This window comes from Harpia harpyja, chromosome 5, assembly GCF_026419915.1.
Source record: "Harpia harpyja isolate bHarHar1 chromosome 5, bHarHar1 primary haplotype, whole genome shotgun sequence".
Lineage (NCBI taxonomy): Eukaryota > Metazoa > Chordata > Aves > Accipitriformes > Accipitridae > Harpia > Harpia harpyja.
In genome coordinates this window covers 1,413,855-1,432,943 of record NC_068944.1, presented here as the reverse complement: position 1 = coordinate 1,432,943, position 19,089 = coordinate 1,413,855, and the positions used below count along the sequence as shown (strand labels likewise).

Here is a 19,089-nt window from a genome sequence, read left to right as displayed (position 1 = left end):
TCTGTCTGCATCTGTCTTTAATTTTTATTGTCTGTGTTCCGGCACGTTAATTTTTCCTCTTTTTCCAGTTTGTACAAATACAGCTTTCATATTCTTTCTTTTTCTCCTGATGCCTTCCATCCCAAAGATGTGATTCATGTGCTACTATTCTGTCCCAAGCTACTAGATTTCAGAAGGGTAACATTGCTGTTATTGTATCTCGGGTTTGCTGTACAATCAGGAAATGATCATGAAAAATCAACCACTGGTTTCTCATTCTCTAAGTAATAATAAAGTGCTATAAATACTTTCATACATACTCACATTTTTTAATCATATATATTTTTAGTTGTGTTGGATTAATGACAACTGGAAGCAGTTTAAAATCTCCATGCCTTGTGCGTAGTTTCCTTTAATGAATTTCATATGGTTATTTTTTTGAGTATGAAAAAAATGAAGGCTCTCAATTTGACTGTTAGTTTGACACACAGACATTTTGCTCAGCAACAAAGTTTGGTAATAGGATGTTTACGTTAAAGAGATTGCAGGAGCAGATTATTTCATTGGTTAAGTTAGGTTTATTCCATTAATGTAATGGACTATGCTGATTCACATACCAGGGGAATTAAACATTTATCAATTTTATTTCTGGAAGGATTGTTACAAAATCAGCGAGACTGTTGTTGTTGCCCCCCCCGGCCAATGTAGTTAGCCAAGAAGCTCGTTTGCCTTTTGTGATTCGAGTAAGTTCGTTCTCTAATGATGGTGTAATTAGCACAGTTTTGCCAAAGGAAAGGGGATTTCTCTTTTGGCTCTTGTATTTGTTTTTCATCGTGAACAATAAGAACGCAGCAGCTAAAAATAGCGCTTAAAAGAACAGGAGTCGGAGCGTCCCCTCCAAAGCGCTGGAATAGCGCGGGGTATGAGCAGCTGCTGCCAGCCTGCTCAAGCTGGGGTTTAAGCTCCGGTGGCGGGAGGCCCTGCCGCTCGGGGTCCCACGGGTGGCAGAGCTCCCCCGGGCGGTGCCGTGGCCTCGCTGGTCCTGCGTCTGTTCGCCTCGATTCGCTCACTTGAACGGTGCTCAAACACCTGACCGAATTGCCGATTCATTAGTGTGGTGGGTTGACCCTGGCTGGACGCCAGGTGCCCACCAAAGCCGCGCTATCAGTGCCCTCCTCAGCTGGGCAGGGGAGAGAAAATAGAACGAAAGGCTCGTGGGTCGAGATAAGGACAGGGAGAGATTGCTCACCAGTTACCGTCACGGGCGAAACTGACCCAACTCGGGGAAATTAATTTAATTTATTACCAATCAAATCAGAGCAGGGTAATAAGAAATAAAACTAAATCTTAAAAACACCTTCCTCCCACCCCTCCCTTCTTCCCGGGCACAGCTTCACTCCCAGTTATCTCTACCTACCTCCTCCCGCCAGCAGCGCAGGGGGATGGGGAATGGGGGTCGTGGTCAGTTCATCACACGTTGTCTCTGCCACTCCTTCCTCCTCAGGGGGAGGACTCTCTTCACTCGTCCCCTGCTCCACTGTGGGGTCCCTCCTGCAGGAGACAGTCCTCCACAAACTTCTCCAGCGTGAGTCCCTTCCCTGGGCTGCAGTCCTTCAGGCACAGACCGCTCCAGCGTGGGTCCCCTGCGGCATCACAAGTCCTGCCACAAAACCTGGTCCAGCGCTGGCTTCCCACGGGGTCACAGCCTCCTTCGGGCATCCCCCTGCTCCGGTGTGGGGTCCTCTCTCCCCAGGCTGCAGGTGGAGATCTGCTCCCCCATGGACCTCCCTGGGCTGCAGGGGGACAGCCTGCCTCACCGTGGTCTTCCCCACGGGCTGCAGGGGAATCTCTGCTCCGGCGCCTGGAGCATCTCCTCCCCTCCTTCTGCACTGACCTGGGGGTCTGCAGGGCTGTTTCTCTCACATGTTCTCACTCCTCTCTCTGGCTGAAGCTGCCATTTTTTGTTTTTTCCCCTTTTTAACACTGTTCTCTCAGAGGCGCTACCACCGTCGCTGATGGGCTCGGCCTGGGCCAGCGGCGGGTCCGACTTGGAGCTGGCTGGCATTGGCACTGTCAGACATAGGGGAAGCTTCTACTATCTTCTTACAGAAGCCACCCCGTAAGCCTCCTGCTACCAACACCTTGCCACACAAACCCAATACACTTAAAAATACTTGCCAGCATCGAGAGGCAAGTGTTCAGTATAAATATGAATAAATACCTTTTTTTTTCCCCCTCTCTTTTTCTTCCCTCCCAAGAGAAGCATAACAGATTTTAAAGCTCTGAAAACAGAAGCGATGCTATAAATGCAAGTAATTTAAATAGATACATACTCCTTGAGGATGCTTTACACACCCATTTTACTAACAGGTGGCCACAGCAAATGATCAGGAAACTCCCTTGAACTCAGAGAGCTGTGTTTGAGCCACTGTAGCTCTCTTTTAACTCAGAAAAAAGAGTGCGAGGGTGTGAGCAGAAGGACATCTGCAGGCGTACAGGTGCCTTACAGTGATAGGCACCTCTATGTCATGAGTTGCTTTTTTTAAACAGTGGCATGTTTTTGAAGATCCTGAGTTTAGTAGGAATATCAGAATTGGCTCTTTAAGACCATTGCTGCTGACTTAACCCGTGTGAGAAGTTAGTATTTTAATGCTTGCAATCCTTGGCTTACTGGCATGTTTTCAGTAACGAGGTAATTGAAAACCTGAAGTAAAAATGTGGAGATGGGGTTTTGTAGTTTGGGCAGTATACAGGGTCTGTGTGCCACCACCCAGATGTGTTGCTGCAGCCCTGTGCTGTGTTACTGTAAGAGGAAGCCGCAGTTGCCTTGCTTCACCATTTGGTGTCGAAGTAGCATTTCTTGAGTTGGCTTTAAGAAACTGCTGTTTATACGCTTCTTTGTGTATTTTGATTTTACTGCATGCTTGGGTGGTTTATTTTATCTCTGTATTCATGAAAGTTTTCTAAGTTCGTTTTAATTAAAGAAGGGGTCTAGCTTGTTTGAATGGTAGACTTTCAGAGTTTGATAAAAGTTTGTCTAACAGTGTTCATAACTAATCACTTACGAGTAACACGTTTCTGTATCACTAGTGTGCTAGAGTTGAGTGAGTGGGGGACAAAATGAGGGAAAAAATGAAAGGTAACTTCATTTTTCTTGAAATAATTGGAGATTCTGTGTTGATAGTGCCTCTGTGGGTGTACCGCCAGCCAAAGCTGCAGAACGCAGGTAAGACTGAAGTGCTCTTGCCAAAATCCCGAGGCAGCGTGCGATCCCGTGGTGGTGGCCTTAGAATGAGGAATTCTGCCATCTCTGCGCTGCAGGTGAAGCTTCTCGTTGGCCTTGATAGTTTTCTTGTGTAGTTTTATAAAGCATATACCGCGTTTGATGTGAGGTCAAGGCGAGTGGGGTGGCTCAGTGTAAGAGACGAACTGGCCCTCAGACTGTTTTTACTGCGTAGCCTTCCTGGGCTTAGCACGAACCTGGTTTTTAGTGGGACCTGCTGGTGCTGACTTCAGCTGCCACTGTCGGTTTGTGTTCTTCTACAACCAGAGGCTGAACTGTCTCGCACGCAGCCTGGCGCTGAAACCACCTGCGGGTCTCGGGCAGCCCCGGTGCTGCAGGTTGGCCTGTTGGTAGATCGCTGGGCACATCATCGGGAAACCTCGTTTCTCTCTTCGTCTCTGTTAGCTCGCCGCTTCCACGGTGTCCGAGCGCTTTGCTGCGGTATGTGCGTTGCCAGAGAAGAAGAATCTGGGTGAGCTGGAAGAGGTGGAGGGGTCTGGTCTGCTCGGGGTACGGAGGGATCTGCCCGCAGCGGAGGAACGGCTGGGCCTTACTGCCCTGCGCCTCTGCTTCTGCCTCAGCCGCGGATTCCCGGGCAACTGTCCTTGACTGCAGAAGCCAGATGGAAAGTGAAACTTCCTCCCTGCTTCTTCGTTTTAGCCGCCGGTGCTAATTATTTAACTGGACTGTGCGTAACCGGCAAGGTGCCGGGGCGGGACCTGCAGGATGGCCTCTGAGGGACCTTTCCAGCCAGCCCCACCGCCGGGCACGGGGAAGGCCAGGGTCAGAAAGGGCCGAGAAGGCTGAGAGGAGGGAGCAGCGGGGCCGGCACTGCGGCTGAGCCGAGCCGGTAGCACCCTGAAAGGACTGCAGCCCACGGAGGAGACGGGCGAGGAGGGAGACAGGAGTGAGGAGGAAGGGGCGGCGGGAAGGAATGGCTGTGCCCGGCCCTCGCGCTGCTCCCGCCTCGCCTGCCGCGCTGGCACGGGCAGCAAGGTTTGCCTTTCTAGTTAGATGTGCCGGCACACCTACGTGTCCTTTAAATACTCTCCCCCCCCCCCCATCTGTATCAAGAAAATATCTAGGAAAATACTTGGAAATATGTAGCCGTGTTTGGGCTGCGTGTGGCTGTGGCTCTTCTTCAGACTGGCTGAAGTAGAAACTGCAAAGTGGTTGAATTAATTAGCTGTAGAAGTTACTTGTTAAAAAATATCAAATGAAGCCAGGATAAGATTTCTGTTAACATTAGTTGTTTCTTCTTTCAGCAGTGAAGGTGTTTAGGGATTGACAGAAATTCCCTTTTTGTATGTATATGCGCAATTTAAATGCAAAAGCACACTGCTCGTCTACTTGACACCAGTTCCTCGTGGGTTTAAGTTTGCTAATTCAAGGGAGATACTAAGTGAGGTTAAGGTTAGGCTATTTTATTTTTATGAAGTGTTTTTTCATGCTAGCACTGATTCTTTAATATTAACATCATACACAGAGGTTTTTTCTCATCCTAAGCCTGTCCCATCCTTCTCTGCAGCAGAAATTAAAAACAGTATTCTGCTACATACTATTTTCTCATTAATATAATGAGTATAGGAAGTTTTTCCTTTTTTGTTTTTCTGTTTCAGATTTCTTCTCTTTTCAGTGCCATCTACTACTACCAGCTGTGCAGATTGAGTACGTGAAAAGGGTGTGTGGAATTACTTTGTAAGCCCAACCCAGATATTTTCAATTGTTCAGACTCTTCCAAGTTTAAAAATAAGTGGTTAGACTTGTTATGTGACACTGTTCATATATGTTTAATTTAGTTGTCATTTGCCAAGACTATCGACATGCTACGTATTCAGTGACAGATTAAACTTTTAATTCATTATTTACTTTGAGAGAAGAAGCTGTGGTGAAATGAAGTTCTCACTTTTCTCTTCCTACCCTGTCTCTCTGGACCTAATCCTGTGGTCAGGGACATCTGTGATAAAGCATAGCTTGCTTTTAACAGCAGCGTGGTCAGGATAATTGGAATAAGATTGATGCACTAATAAGTCTTTGGATATTGACAGGGAAACAGGACTGCTTGCAGATAGTATTTTGGCACATCTCTATGTGTGCGCGTGCATGCGTTTGATTTACTCGGGGTGGACTTTTTGTGTTGCTGCTTATGTCAGGCTTATGTTAGGAGGCTTCTGCTTCCAGGCATTCATTTGCTGCCTCATACAAAGCACAAAGAATACATGATGTTTGATAGCAAGCAACACAGGTTTTGACACTCACAGGCCAGGCAAAAGCTTCAGCGTGCTCTCTTACCATGCTTATGGACCTAGCAGACCAACTGCTCTGTCAAAACCAGCGCATCCTCTTGTGAGGATTTGATATTAACAGTATAGCCAACAAATGACTCTATGGTGTGTAAATGCCTGCAATGTCTCTTTCCCTAGCTCTGAACATGGGCAGCGATGACACGCAGATGGTTATGGATCTCTTATATCCTCCGTTATTGCATGGTAATATTTTTGGCATTTAATAGCCTACTCTATCAGGGTGGGAGAAAAAAAAGTTTGGTCTAGCAGTTTCCTGAACACATCCATCCCTCACTGCGTGATCCCGTTCTCTGATGCTGAACTTAGCCTGCTAGGAGGCCTGGGGTGGCTGCAGTCTGGGTTGGAAGCATCCTTGCTCTGCCAGCACCATTCGGTGACATCCTTCCATAGAGCAACAACAAGCGATCAGCCCGCTTTGCTTGTGCCTGTGTCAGTAGATGTCTCTCGTAATTTCTTTATTCAAGATACTGTAGAGGAGTATTGTATCAGAAGTTGCCTGGAAAATAAAGCAATGCTGCACAGAAGTAGCTGAATCTAAATAATGAATGCAGTTTATATAGTATTTAATCCTACTTCTCATACGTTACCCCTGACTCAGAAGCAGACACAGTGGCATACAGCCTGGTAACATTCTTACTACATCAAATAGGTATGCCTGGTATCATTTGGGTAAGGGGAAAGCAGCATTTACATCCTGTATGTCCTGTGAAGGTGAGAAGCATGCCTGTGCTCTTCTCAGTTACAGTGTGCAGCAGCCACCGGTGTGGGATGCTTTTGTTTCCTTGAAAGGAGAGTGCAGCAAAACACTGCACCCTTCCCACGCTGGTGTGTGTAGTCCATGCTGATTCAGCGGCATTTATCTTGAAGGGCAGGGGCTGGGTGAGCTTGCGGGAGTAACTTGGACAGCATCACTGTCGTTTCTTCAGGGCTAGGATTAGACGGAGGACACAAGGTTCAGTGGTGGCCTGTGGGAAGAAGCCTGGTGGTCCTGGTGCCTGTGTTAGTAAAAATTCCTCCCAACTCCTCCGCCCAGCTCTGGTTTTGGTTACTCTCTGCTTTTTCCTTGGGTTCAGCGTTCATTCAGCCGGTGAATGGTCCATGGGGCTAAGGCTGGTTGCTGCTTTCCTTCCTGCTCCAGGACTGAGTTAATGACTCATTGAGGGCAGATGTGCATGGGATTAGGCAGGTGTACTCCAGCACACCTGCGTTAACCAGGTAGCCCACAGAGGCGGAGGGGGCTTTTTTTGGTGCTGTAAAGAAGCAAAAAACCAAAATTTAGGTTTGAGTAATGAAAGCTACCAATGCTTTTGTTTAGTTCTGTCAATGTATGAGCCACACAGCAGTAATGTTTTGGGATATGTCATGAGCCTGTGATAGCCCAGTGAGTGTAAGACTTCACATGGTCTGTTGCAGTAAGATAAAGAGGACTGTCAAAATCTTGAAATAGAGCTCTCGTAATGACATGGCTTTTAACTAACCTGACCTCTTGAGTAGTCTACCTTTTGAAGGTAGAATTTTGTGAAAAAAAGCATGTTTTATTTACATAAACCAGTAGTACTTTTTTTTGCTGCAATTTGTTCTATAAAAGGAGGTGTGAGAGGGGGAAAAAGCTTGTATGCATGCCTTTGCTATGGCCTATATTTCAAGCATGGCACTCAAACAGCATTATGAACAAGATCTTACACTGGAGCTTACTACTTTCGCTTTAGGAAGTGGGGAAAAGTATGCATGCTTTTTTGGTTTAGTTCCAAAATGCAAGGCAGCAAATTTTCTGGAGGATCTGTCAGAAATACTGGAACTTTATATTATTTGTTGAGGGGCCAGCTCTGACTTTCAGAAACTTGAAATGCTGTCTTAAATCTTTCAGCTCCCTTTTCACCATCTGTGCTTCTCTCTTCAGTGTGGAAAACTGTGACTCAGCTAGGAAAGCAAGTCCCTTTCGCTTTTGTTTTGATAAATTTCACTCTGTGTTTCTCCTGCCTTGCTGCTTTGCCTGGGTGCAGTTTGTGTTGGGCTCAGCAGAAGAGAAGTATTTGGAGGAACCTTGCTCTGTAAGCTGCATCCGGGATTTTCCTGGCTGGGAAAGTTCGATGAACATCAGAGGATGCTAGATTTGCTAGCAGTTGAGTGTCCTCATCTCTCTTTGGGAAGAACGGTGCCAGCATGTGTCAAGTGAGCAACTGTTAGGCCCTGGCTCAGGGAGTGCTCTCTGTATGCTGGTAATTTCACCAATTATCACTATGCCACTGACCTTCCTATTTCAGAGGAGGTGACCAAAGATGTCGTGGTGTGGCAGCTCTGACTTCATCTTGCGTCCTCAGATTTCCTTGACCCCTCTGGCTGATTTTAGAATCGGAAATGATACAAAGTCAGGGTGGTAATGCATGAAGATAGGCTTGCTTGCTTTTTTAATTGCTATTTTTAATCTCAGTTTTTTCTTTTTTTTTTAATACATTAGTTATATATGATACTTTCAGTTTTCGATAAGATGTAGTAAGAACATAAGAGAACTGTGCCTTTGCAGGTCTAAAAGGCAGCTGGTTGGATGCCCAGGGCAGTACCGTGCTGTTGCTGTCAGCATCCCAGAGCTTCTCTAGGTGTGATGCTGCTGGAGCTCGGCTTTGTCCTGGTGCTTGAAAGTTGTGTTCAAGCTGGGTGAGGCAGCAAGCAGAGCTGTCAACGCAGAGATGAAACTGAGCTCTGCAGAGGTTCTGCCAGGCTGAAAACTTGGCTTTCTGCAAGGTCAGTGGCAAAACTCCATTGACTTCACTGAGCCCAGGATTTCTTTGTTTTGGTTTTTATCGGTTGTGAGGAGGAAACTCTGTAGTTAATCCCTTCCCTCTTCTGTTTTCACTCAGTGTTCCCAGGTGGCAGCTTTCAGATGGGACAGACACCCTTGTTTCAGCATAGTCTGCCAACAGTTTGCGTAGCCGTGCAATGCCAGATTTTAATGTGATTTTCATACAAGATGAAGTTTATTTGATGGTGTTCTTTGCCTGTGTTTTCTTGAAAAAAATTTGTATTTTCAGCCATTGATTTGGTTTCAGTTTAATTGACAGAGTGGTAGATAAGCCTAATATAATAGCTTTTTAAAAGTCTTTGGAAAGTTGGTGTCTGGTAGAGAGGAGAGGTCTCATAACCACTCCACTGAGAGGGTAGCTCCAGGATAAGGTCCAGAGTTGAAGACTCTGCTCCAGAATGGAGAAAACCTTCAGTGAGGCTTTTTTTGATATCAAAATTCGTCCTGACAAAACAAGGAAGCTGAAGGAAATCAGACACCATTCATGTTGCTGTTTCTTTGCTTTTGACAAGGAGACAGAAATCTTTCCTCCTGGTTGAGACTAAATTATCCTATCAGCTCTAAATTATCATGTGTTTTGGTGCTTGCATTTGAGGTATGTGCGCCTTTTGCCATTTCTAGTGTAACTATGGCAGTTCATGTTATAAGGTAGTCTAATATGCCCTGCTTCTTGTGTGGGTTTTGTAGGCTCTGCTGAGTTTGCAGCTAGCTCAGGCATGTCTACACAACCGTGCTGTCACTGCTGTGATGCCCCATCAGTACTTACAGAGCAGCCTCAAGCATGTTTGCACTGGCTTATCTCCGAGTAGCATTTAGAGCTCCTAAGTGGTAGATACCTTCGCTCTTTTAGTAATGTTTTCTCATTTATAACATGTAACACCATTCCTATGGCTTCTAGTCTGCTGACAGGGGTGATGCAAGGTCTTGGTTTTACTCTATAAAGTCCATAATGGCCCAGACTCTTGTCTGTCTCCTGTGTCCGGAGCCAGTGCCACACATGAGTAAAATGCCCAGAATAATCATCCCTGACTTTGAACGTGTGTGATAAAGAAGGAGGGTATTAGGCGGCTTCCTCTCTCCTTTGATACTGCCTGGGTGTGTTGACATGCCTGATTTATCAAGATTTTCTTCATAGCGTGCTCTAGTTTGCACTGCATGAGGCTGTTAAGTGCTCAGTTGATACCACATCCTTTTTTGTTTTGCAAGATTTAAAATCTGTTAAGTACCACATGTGCCTACAGGATACATTAAACAATTTTAAATGGAAACTAGCTAAACAACTGGGTTTTGCTGACATTTAAAAATCATTAAAACATTGCTGTTCCTACTTGATAAATCAAGATCAAGTGTCAGAGTCCTACTAATCAGCTGTTTGGTGTTGAAAGTGTATTTTTCTGTCTTAACGTTTTCAGTTTTCTTTTTCATCAGACTTTCTGGTTTTATATTAGTGTAGGTCTCTTAACTCCAATGTGGAGCTGGAGTAGGGTTTATTAGTTTACGCTTAAGTTTATGATTTGCTTTTAATAAATCAAAATACTCAAATTTCAGTTTAAACTAAGTAGTACTTAATTCCTGTGTCTTTTAGAAAGAACAGAATATCTTAAAAGTGAAAGCAAAATATATGTGGTTCTCATAAGAAATTTTATTAAGCAAATCAGCACCAGGAAAATATATAGAAAATCATCTGAAGCAGTGGGATTTCCTGATAAAAGCACCTGTGGCATCCCGTAAATAGGGGGTCGTATTTATGACAACAGTTAAGACTGTCATGTTGAAGTTGGATATTTCTTTATCTCATTGGCACTGCATATTTGCTTCATTAACCTTTTTTAATACACTGATGTACCTCATTTCTCACTGTGTGATAGAGTATGAATTAAGACTGAATTATAAATGCTAATTAAGAAGATGATTGAGAGAATAAGGAATGTCCTGGCATCTCTGGTTCTATTTCTCTGCAAGTGAATGTAACCTGTATCTCACAAAAATACATCGTTAGATCTTTTAGGGGATTTTTTCTAGCTCTAAAGAGAAGCTTGTCAGCCCTGTAGCTCTGGTGCTGGCTTCTTCTGTGATGTAGTTTTCTACAGAGTGAGGATTTACAGGCTAACTGTAGATGAAAAAAGAGGGTACGTTCATGTCTTTGGTGTTCTAGATGGGGCAATCCAAAGTAAGTAAATTGTGTCTCCCTGTTTATCTTCCAGGGTGTCAGCAGCTCTCTCTGGACTTTGGAATACATAGGAACAGTGGGCATTGGGCTTGGAGGCAGCCTTCCCCTCCCCACCCCAAGAAATCTGTGGCAAGGTTAGCCGTGACAAGATCACAAGTGCTTCTCCAAGGGCAAGTAAACTTGAGAGGAAGCACAGAGGCCTTCCCCCTTTTAGGAAAGCTCAGTGCTGCTGGAAAATAAATGGTTTCAGAAGGCCTGCCTGCTGTGCTTTGTGTCTCTCCTGCCTGGGACCATCTAGCTTAAGAGATTAACTCTAGGTTTCAGAAGAAGCACAGATACGTTCTGGCCTGCAGCCTGTAAAGACAGAGAGTTAGTTGCTATTGATTAATTTAATTTCCACCTAGGAATATGTATTTCTAATGTTTTGGGAAGCCGTTTTGGATCTAAGGGGTGCTCTGGAACTGAGCCAAGATGCCTCTCTACTCTGGTCCACACCCTTTAACTTTTTGTCTGGGCCCTCTTCTTTGGTACATTAGGGCATGTAGGTTTTCTGAAGTAACTGATCTTGCTACCATTCGTAGACAGATGAATTAAAACCTTTGTCCTGGAGGTAGGTGGAATAACATAGGTTTAATTCTGCAAATTTTCCCTCAACTGCCATTGCCTGCCTGTTTTTGTGAGATCTGTTTGTACAAGGGTGAATGGGTGAAATTAACTTCGGTAGCATCCTCCTAGAGCATTCTCACTAAATGAGACATGATCTATCTGTCAGCTCATGGTTACTTGTGTTAATGTTTGCCATAGGGTACTTATTTAAGCAGGTAATCATTCTAAACATAATTCTTTGCCATCTGCACGTCAGATGGACACTGTTTTAAGGCTGTTTCTGGTTGAAACAGGTATCGGTAGGAATATTATTCTATAGCAATGTCAGCAGTTTTCCACTGAAGTGCCCACTAACTTGTAAGCATATTACAAAACTAGGAATTAGCCAGCACAGTAAATCACATCAGAATTTCACTGGCTATATATGTTGTTTTTCTCTGATTCTTTCAAAACTATTCCATCTTCTGTGTCCCTTGTAAATAGACAATAAAGCAAGCACTTTACTGCAGTAGGGCCCTAATCTACAGAGTCTTCAAGCCTCTAGAGAGTGATTCTCAGTAGACGGTAGTGAGGTTAGAAAGTCTGTGGGCACAAAAATAGAGCACAGTCTGGGATACATTTGCTCAGTAATACAGTTCAAATGCACCTTGAAGTTGCGTCTTGATTGACAGTGCAAGTCACCACGGGAGAGTGTATACATCACTGTTGCTAAGCAGTTAACTTTTATATTTATTTAAATATCCATATTGAAAGCGATTGTTGGTAAGAGATGAAGAAAGGACAACAACACTGAAATTTGAACAGCACTTGTAACTTCAGGGGACTTACGGTACAGTGCGAGTTTTTCAGGCTTGCGTAATTGCATCTTTAGTCATTGACCCCTCTAGAAGCAAATCATCTTCTTATTGCTTCCATGGTTTGCTATTAATAAACATGATGAAGACTAATGTAATTATTGGGTGTTAATAAAACCTATTCCAACTAATAAGTTATCTTTCCAGACCTAAGAGTGTTACTAGAGAGCTAAGAATGGAGTTGTGGCACTAGGCACACAGGTAAGAGCTGTAGTGTCCTCACAAAAACACAGCTGACAGGTAGTAGAGTGAGTGCATCTGAAGGATGCATGTTTGTGCACAACATGCAGAGGACGCAATGGCAGCAGCGATTCCAGCCTGCTTAGAAATACTCTTGGCTTTGTTTTCATACCAGTTTTTTTCCACAGGTGAGCATGGTTAGTAAGAATCTAGTTAGCCAACATGAACCTGACTAAAACTTCATGAATAATGCTGAGAAATCTCACTAGTTGTTTCACTAGTTAATGATATTTTAACCTTGTGGGTTTTGCAGTTCAGCCACAGCATTTGCCATCTGCAGGGAACTCGGTGTGCAGTGGCTGTCTGCGTGGTTGTAGCCTCTGGTCTGCTAACTGAGCATCCTTGAAATAGCTCAGTGAAGATTTGAGAGCAGTGGAAACAGAACAGAGTGCCCTGGCAGCAGGGCTTGGGCATTTTACAGTATAAGCGGCAGTATTCTGGATGTCTCTCTAAGTACGTTTGGGATGTTAGGTTTGGGGTTTTTTGCTAACCAGTGCCATTGTGCTTAAGTATTAGTAGGATAAAAATAGTGTCATTCTTTTTTCCTATTTAAGCATACCATGCAAAGCAGCCTGATTTAGTCACAGGTGAAGGAATTGCATAACATTTCAGATGAGCATGAGCAACATGATATTATCCTTAGTGTTTTCCATTATTATTATTTTTATTTATTTATTTATTTATTCTTGGAATGGAATGAGACTAATAGCTCAGTACTTGATAAGTGGGGTGGTCACTGAATGCTTTGCACTAATGCATTGCTGGTTCCCCTGCAAGTTGCTTTAACAGCCATTGCTTGGCAATCTTTTTATTTTGGTCAGTGTGAAACTGGCAGGTAGTTTTAGCTCAGATGCTGGTGGCTAAACATATTTGTGTCCTAAAGCCTAAATGTCTATTGCCTTTATTTGTGCTTTGGTTCATCTGAGTCTTCTCTAGCAGATGTCATTATGAAAAGAGCAAGGTTTCACCATCCCTGCCCAGTGTGCTAGTTTTCTACTTCAGCTTTTCTAGACCAAATTTTTTTGAATGTGAGGCTTGTTACCCAACCTCCAGTATGAATTGTTAGTGGGGTTTTGTTTTGATTACATCTCCCCAGCTAAAGAGTTAAAACTATTGGTGTATCTCTGACTCAGAGATGCAATAGTACCACAGCTTAGATCGCAGGTATTTAACGTTCCCAAACAGAGTAACTCATCTATGCTTTCTTGCCTTTAAGGACGAAAGATTTGTTTTTCTTTAGCATGTGTTGCAGCAGATGAGGCAAATAATTACATTATGTTAGCTGCTCTCCAATTTCATTCCTCTTTACTGATGTGCAACCAGATGGAGTTGCACATGATGGCACCAGCTCGTAGTGTGGTCTTTGCCACACACTGAACATGTGGGTGTATCTCAAAAGTCCTGTGATACAGCTATCAGGCTAGACCTTGCAGTGCTTATTCACGCAGTGTTCTCATTAACTGCAGTGGGCATCTACCCAAATCCTGGTATTTGGCTGCTTTTTAAAAGATTTTCTCTAGGGCTTGTGTTTTGTTTTGTTTTGGGAACTGATACAGGTAGATTTGCTAGGCTCCGTAGCGTAACTGTGGTTAATAGGTATAAAAGCATTTGTAGGCTGCAGTGTTATTCCTTGATCAATTAAAGCCCACCCCACATACAGCTCCGTCCTTGCTTTCACTCATGTGAAAGTGAGGGCTTTCTAAAGTGGGGTGAATTGCATGGCCCATGTACTACAGGAAATCAAGTTAGTGTGCTTATGGTTTCTTCTGGCCCTAAAAAATGACTGTATCATGAAACTGGTATGTGAACTGCTTTGTATTGGATCTTGAGGGAGTGCCTCAGTGACTGGAAGGAGGATTAGGCTTTTATTGGAAGGTAACGCACTCTTAATTGAAAGTGTGGGTGATGTATAAAAAAAGTGTATTTGAGGATACCAGCCATAGGCTAACAAATCATTTGGCATTCCTGCCCGAGGATGAGCTCTCGGTAGTTCAGGCTGCGGAGTGTCAGTGCAGGAGTCTGAGTCCTGCCCAGATGGAAGCCAGTGTTCCCTTGGCTGGCAGCTGTGCAGTGCTTCACACTGGTCTCTGCCGTGTGTTGGGACGCATCTCAGCCTCTTATGAAATGGGTCAGATCTGGGGAGATGTCCCTGGTAGCAAATTTTATAACAATGAGTTTATTCACTTGTACATTTGAGACCGGGAAACTGCAGCATGATGCTTTTTAATGGTTGATTGGTTAAGTTTGTGAAAGGTTTGCAATTAGAGATACAACGTTAGGAACTACTTGTACTAGACTGCATCATCTCACCGTGACTTTTTTTATATTTTCCTTAATTTCACCCTTGGGCAAGCATGGTCATGTACTTCCAACCCTGCTTCCTCTTCTACAAATGTTCTCATTCAGTTTGCTTCTGGTCTTCCCCCCCCCCCCCCCCCCCCCCCCCGCCTTCTGGCATTAGAACTTTATTTTTAAAATACATAAAGCTGTAGGGTTTCTCATCAGTAGAATCAAATAGATGATCAAAAATATAATTAAATAACTTTCATTTCTTTGCCAAAAACAAATTATTTTTTCTTGTCTATTTTGGGTGACTTTATCACACCCTCAAGGGAATCATTTTCATCATGTCTGTCAGTGTGATCTTGCCTTAGAAATGAAATGATCTTTTAAAAGTAGTATGAAATTCAAATAAATGTTTGAAAAGAGAAACATGTAAAATAATTATGTACCATAATAGCCAGGGAATTCAGAGTAAACACTGTTTTGTTTTGGGTTTTTTTTTAAATCTTATTTAAAAAAATAAAGTAACGTAGGGAACCCTTATTGTTCCCTGAGCCATATCAATATGGGAGTAATCCGGTTCATTAGATCTTGGTGTCTGCTGAAGATTTCAGCTGTTTAGAAAGTGCAATATTTTTGTAGTATTATAAATGTTACAAAATGTTGTAAAATAATACTGGAAACAAGTTAGTATAAGAGTAATATATTTTAGTCCTGTAATTTACTTACTACGTATGAGACATATCAAGGCATAAGTTACATGTGTTGCACATACTTGAAATGAATCAGTATATTTTGCCTGTAATAGACTAAGTAAAGTTGGGAAGATTCTTTGATGTTTTTCAATTTTTTTTTTAATTCTCCCCCCCCCCCCAAATAAAGAGCAAACCAAAAACTCACTTTAATTGGTTAATTAAAGTGTTATAGATGGCAAAGTGGAATGGAGCTCTGGTTTACGATGTAGGGCTGTCTGGATGAACTCCTTCCACTTTAGTAGTTATGGACATTATCATGCTCTCCTGGTTTCTGTTCTCCATCTCTGTGGGATTTGTTTAAGTTTTGTTTTCCATTTTCAAAATTCTTGAGGTGGCTTTATGTTGGTGCTAAACTGTTTGTATTTCTTTTACATTTGTGTTGCGTCATAATTTTTCTGAGCTGCTGCACCTAGAAGCTGAAAGGATTTTACTTACAAAGAGGGAACTTGGCATACTATGAATTCTGATATAGTGGGTGTCTTTATCCCAGCCTGTGATCTGGGTTTTCTTTGCTTTGCCATGAGCAGCAAAGAGTGAAAAAAGAAATGTTCTCTGAAGGATATCTGCTTCTCAGGCTAGATCACTAGGCAGGAGCAACTTCTACCGTGCTCTCTATGTGTTGATGGTTTGGAGTACAAGGTGTGCCTCGGGGCTGGGTTTCTAGCTTTGCTGTGCAAGTTCCCAGAGAGAGAGAGAGTGAGTGAGGGTGCTCATCTGCTTTTTTTTCTCAGCAATGTGCATAGATTTCCCCTCAAAGGACTGTAGGAGTGCAATCGCCTGAAAGTCAAGAACATTTACTTCAGTGTTTCCTGTTTTCCACCCAAGGGACACTGTTTGTGTACTGCACTCATTGCTGAGCACTCTCATGTTGATTTTTTCCTTCTAATTATGAGATGGGGTGTACACAAATGTCATGAAGAAAGCCACTGTAACTGTTCGAGCCTTGTGCATTGACAAGATTGCAAATTGACTTGTCTGGATTGGAGGTCCTGTGCTAGCTGTTCACTATATCAAAAATGAACGTTGCCCATAATTCTGCTATGTTGAGGGTTGTTTGGTTTTTTGGTTTTGTTTGGTTTGGGGTTTTTTTTGTTGTTGTTGTTTTTGTTTGGTTGGGTTTTTTTGTTTAAAGTGAATGCTTAGAGAGATACTTGGCATAGAAAGGACCAGATTCTACAAAGTGCTCTAGTATGGAGCTCTTGCCAAACTCCTGGGGACATCCATGGGATGAAGTCTGCCCTGTGCTTGTTAAGTTGCCTTTGCCTTACAGGGCAGAGAGGATTCCAGATTTTTTTGAGCATGGTGGAAATGTGTAGGATCAGGGATTATTTTTTTTGTGTGTGTGTGAGACCTTATCTGAAGAAAGACAATCTCTGCATAGCATTGCCATGAGGGTGGAAGTCCCAGGACCACTTCTGTTTGAAGTAGAGAGGATGAGAGATCGTGTTTTTTCAGCATGGGATTGTAAAGTCCAGGTTGCATCCTATTGCTTGGTAGTTATATATTAATAAAGTGTAGGTCCAAAGGGCTTGTGTTACCTTGTCTTGACGCTCTTAATCTAGTGAAACTTTTCTTCATTTCTGTTGCATTTCTTCTATGTGCTGTACTACAGAAACACTGGTCTTGCTGGTCAGTTGGCTTGTTGTTTTTCGTTTTCCATTTCGAGAAGCCTGATGCTGTTACTGAGAACAGTACTGGTAGGTTATTTATGTATTCTGCCTAATTATTTCATGGCTATATGCATTTCTTCAGCCTACAGTAAAATGAGATTAACTATTTCAAGCCTTGGTAAAAGGTACTGTACATTTGGGTATTAAAATCAGCTGCTTGTTTTTACTCTGTCTCCTTATCAAGGGCTGGATTGAAGCATTCGTGTAACCATGAGTGAATCATAGGTTTGAAGTGTTCCCACTTGTAAGTTTGCAGACTAATATCAGGTAGGGGAGCTTACCAAGTATTTCAGTACTGAGCACAGTGAGAGATGTTTGTGGAGAAAAAATTGCCAGTGACCTAAATTTAGTTTGAATTTAGCTCACACTGAAGAATGGTATGCAACTTCTTTGTAGTATGTTGTGTTTATAGCATGGAAAGTACCCATGCTTAAAACAGGCTTTAAATCACACGCTTTCTCTGTGCGTTATTTTAGTGGGGGAACAAAAAGGCTCTTAGTATGGAGTGCTTTTGTATTGTCCTTTATAACCATCGTAGCTCTGACAGAGAAAGCTGAATTCTTCTTCTGACTCGCATTCAATAGTATTAACAGGCTTCTCGGCACCTTCTGACTGCAGTTGCTGGAGCCTGTCAGAAAGCAGCTGCTTGTGCAGATCCAAGGTAGAGCTAGAGCTCTGGATTTCAGTCTGCGGTTCATGGAGCTACTTTCTACTAGTGAGATGTTTCAGAAAGTTGTCTAGGAAATGCAAATCTGTGCCACATATCGCTCTACAAATGTGAACTTTAAAGGGATCTGCTTCCACTGAAATAGTTTGAGATCTGTCATTTGGAAAATGTTGAAAACCAGGCATTTAAAGCAGTAACATGTTTCAAGAGAATATGTAGTTGCTATTGTGGAAAAGTTCATATGAGGTCACCTGAACTGTTGCTAGGTTAGAGAGACTGTAGTGGGAATGTTTTCCCTTTTCCTTTCTCTGATGTCTCTGAAGGAAACAGACCTGCACTGTCTTTTCTGCACAAAAGGAAAGGAGGATTGTAGCATCTAAAAGGCCCTGACTGTCTTAATGCCAAAAAGAATATGCCTTGTTATGTATTTTATGGAGGTAAAGTGAACATCCCTGGTCAATGTATAGCTGATGCTTTTGATGGTATGATGCCTGATTTCCTGACACCCCCCAACCCGCCCTAGCCCCAAGCACTGTTGTACAAGGTCTGTAACTGCAGAATTGGCTGTAAAGAGCCACTTAAAAAGTGGCCACATAAAAATCACACTCCCGTTCAGAGCTATAAGTTGGAATTAAGGTGTCTGACCTTGTTTGTCTGTTACTTCAGAAAACCAGATGCAGCTTTATGTTATTGCTAGGGAACAAATACGTGTGTAGCATACTCCCAATTTACTTCTAGCTCCTTCATCAGCTTCAAAACTCAGTCATTCTTCGCTTCTCCCCTGAAGTTTCAAGTCTCTTCATTTTCAGTTGGTTACAGTTTCATGTTTATTTTATTACCATTGCTTTATTTCCTCTATCTCTGTTCACTGTGAGATCTGGAATTTACAAGTCCAGGTAAATCATAATTAAAAACACCCTGTTTCTGCCAGTCTCGGGACACTTGCCTGGTTCTTTTCTTCCCACCCCCTTTGGTACTTTGTCAGGAGCACTGTATTGGAATTGTCCCCCACATTATAGGACAAGCTTTAAAAACAATAAAGAAAAGCTTATTTTAAGAAAAAAATTGATGTGAATCTCTGTAGCTACTTCTATTGATGCAGTTGATGTTATGGAGGGAAGAATTACATCATTTGTAAATTGATCTGAAGTCCTTAAATGTTGCACTGTGTGATTGTAAGGCTATGTTGGCATGATCTGGATTTATGCAAAACTCCCATGTCTCTCGCCACCTGCTTACAAATAACAACTGTAGCCAAATGTAAAGGGATCTGAGCAGAAGATTAATCTCAATTTCTTTTTTTTTCTTTTATAGACATGTAAATAAATTAAGAGTTTCGTTCATGGACATACAGAAAGTCAAGGTATTTTAACGAACAATAAAGCCTTGAACTTTTTAGCATCACCTCCATGGGGAGGAGCGGAGGAGCTGCAAGTTAGTGGCTGATGGCTGCGTGACTCATTGGGTGTATATATG

At 42.9% G+C, this 19,089-nt stretch overlaps 1 protein-coding gene across 13 annotated transcripts in view; it reads left to right on the top strand.

The window, feature by feature from the left end:
* COBL (cordon-bleu WH2 repeat protein) overlaps positions 1-19,089 on the top strand; it is a 210,837-nt gene that overhangs the window by 72,619 nt on the left and 119,129 nt on the right. The window contains exon 1 of one of the 13 annotated variants that reach the window (XM_052787442.1): positions 16,894-16,973. The exons of the other annotated variants lie outside the window; for them this stretch is intronic. The gene's annotated coding sequence lies outside the window, so the exon portion shown is untranslated. Of the gene's footprint in view, positions 1-16,893; positions 16,974-19,089 lie in introns of those variants that run through there. 13 annotated transcript variants of the gene reach the window in all.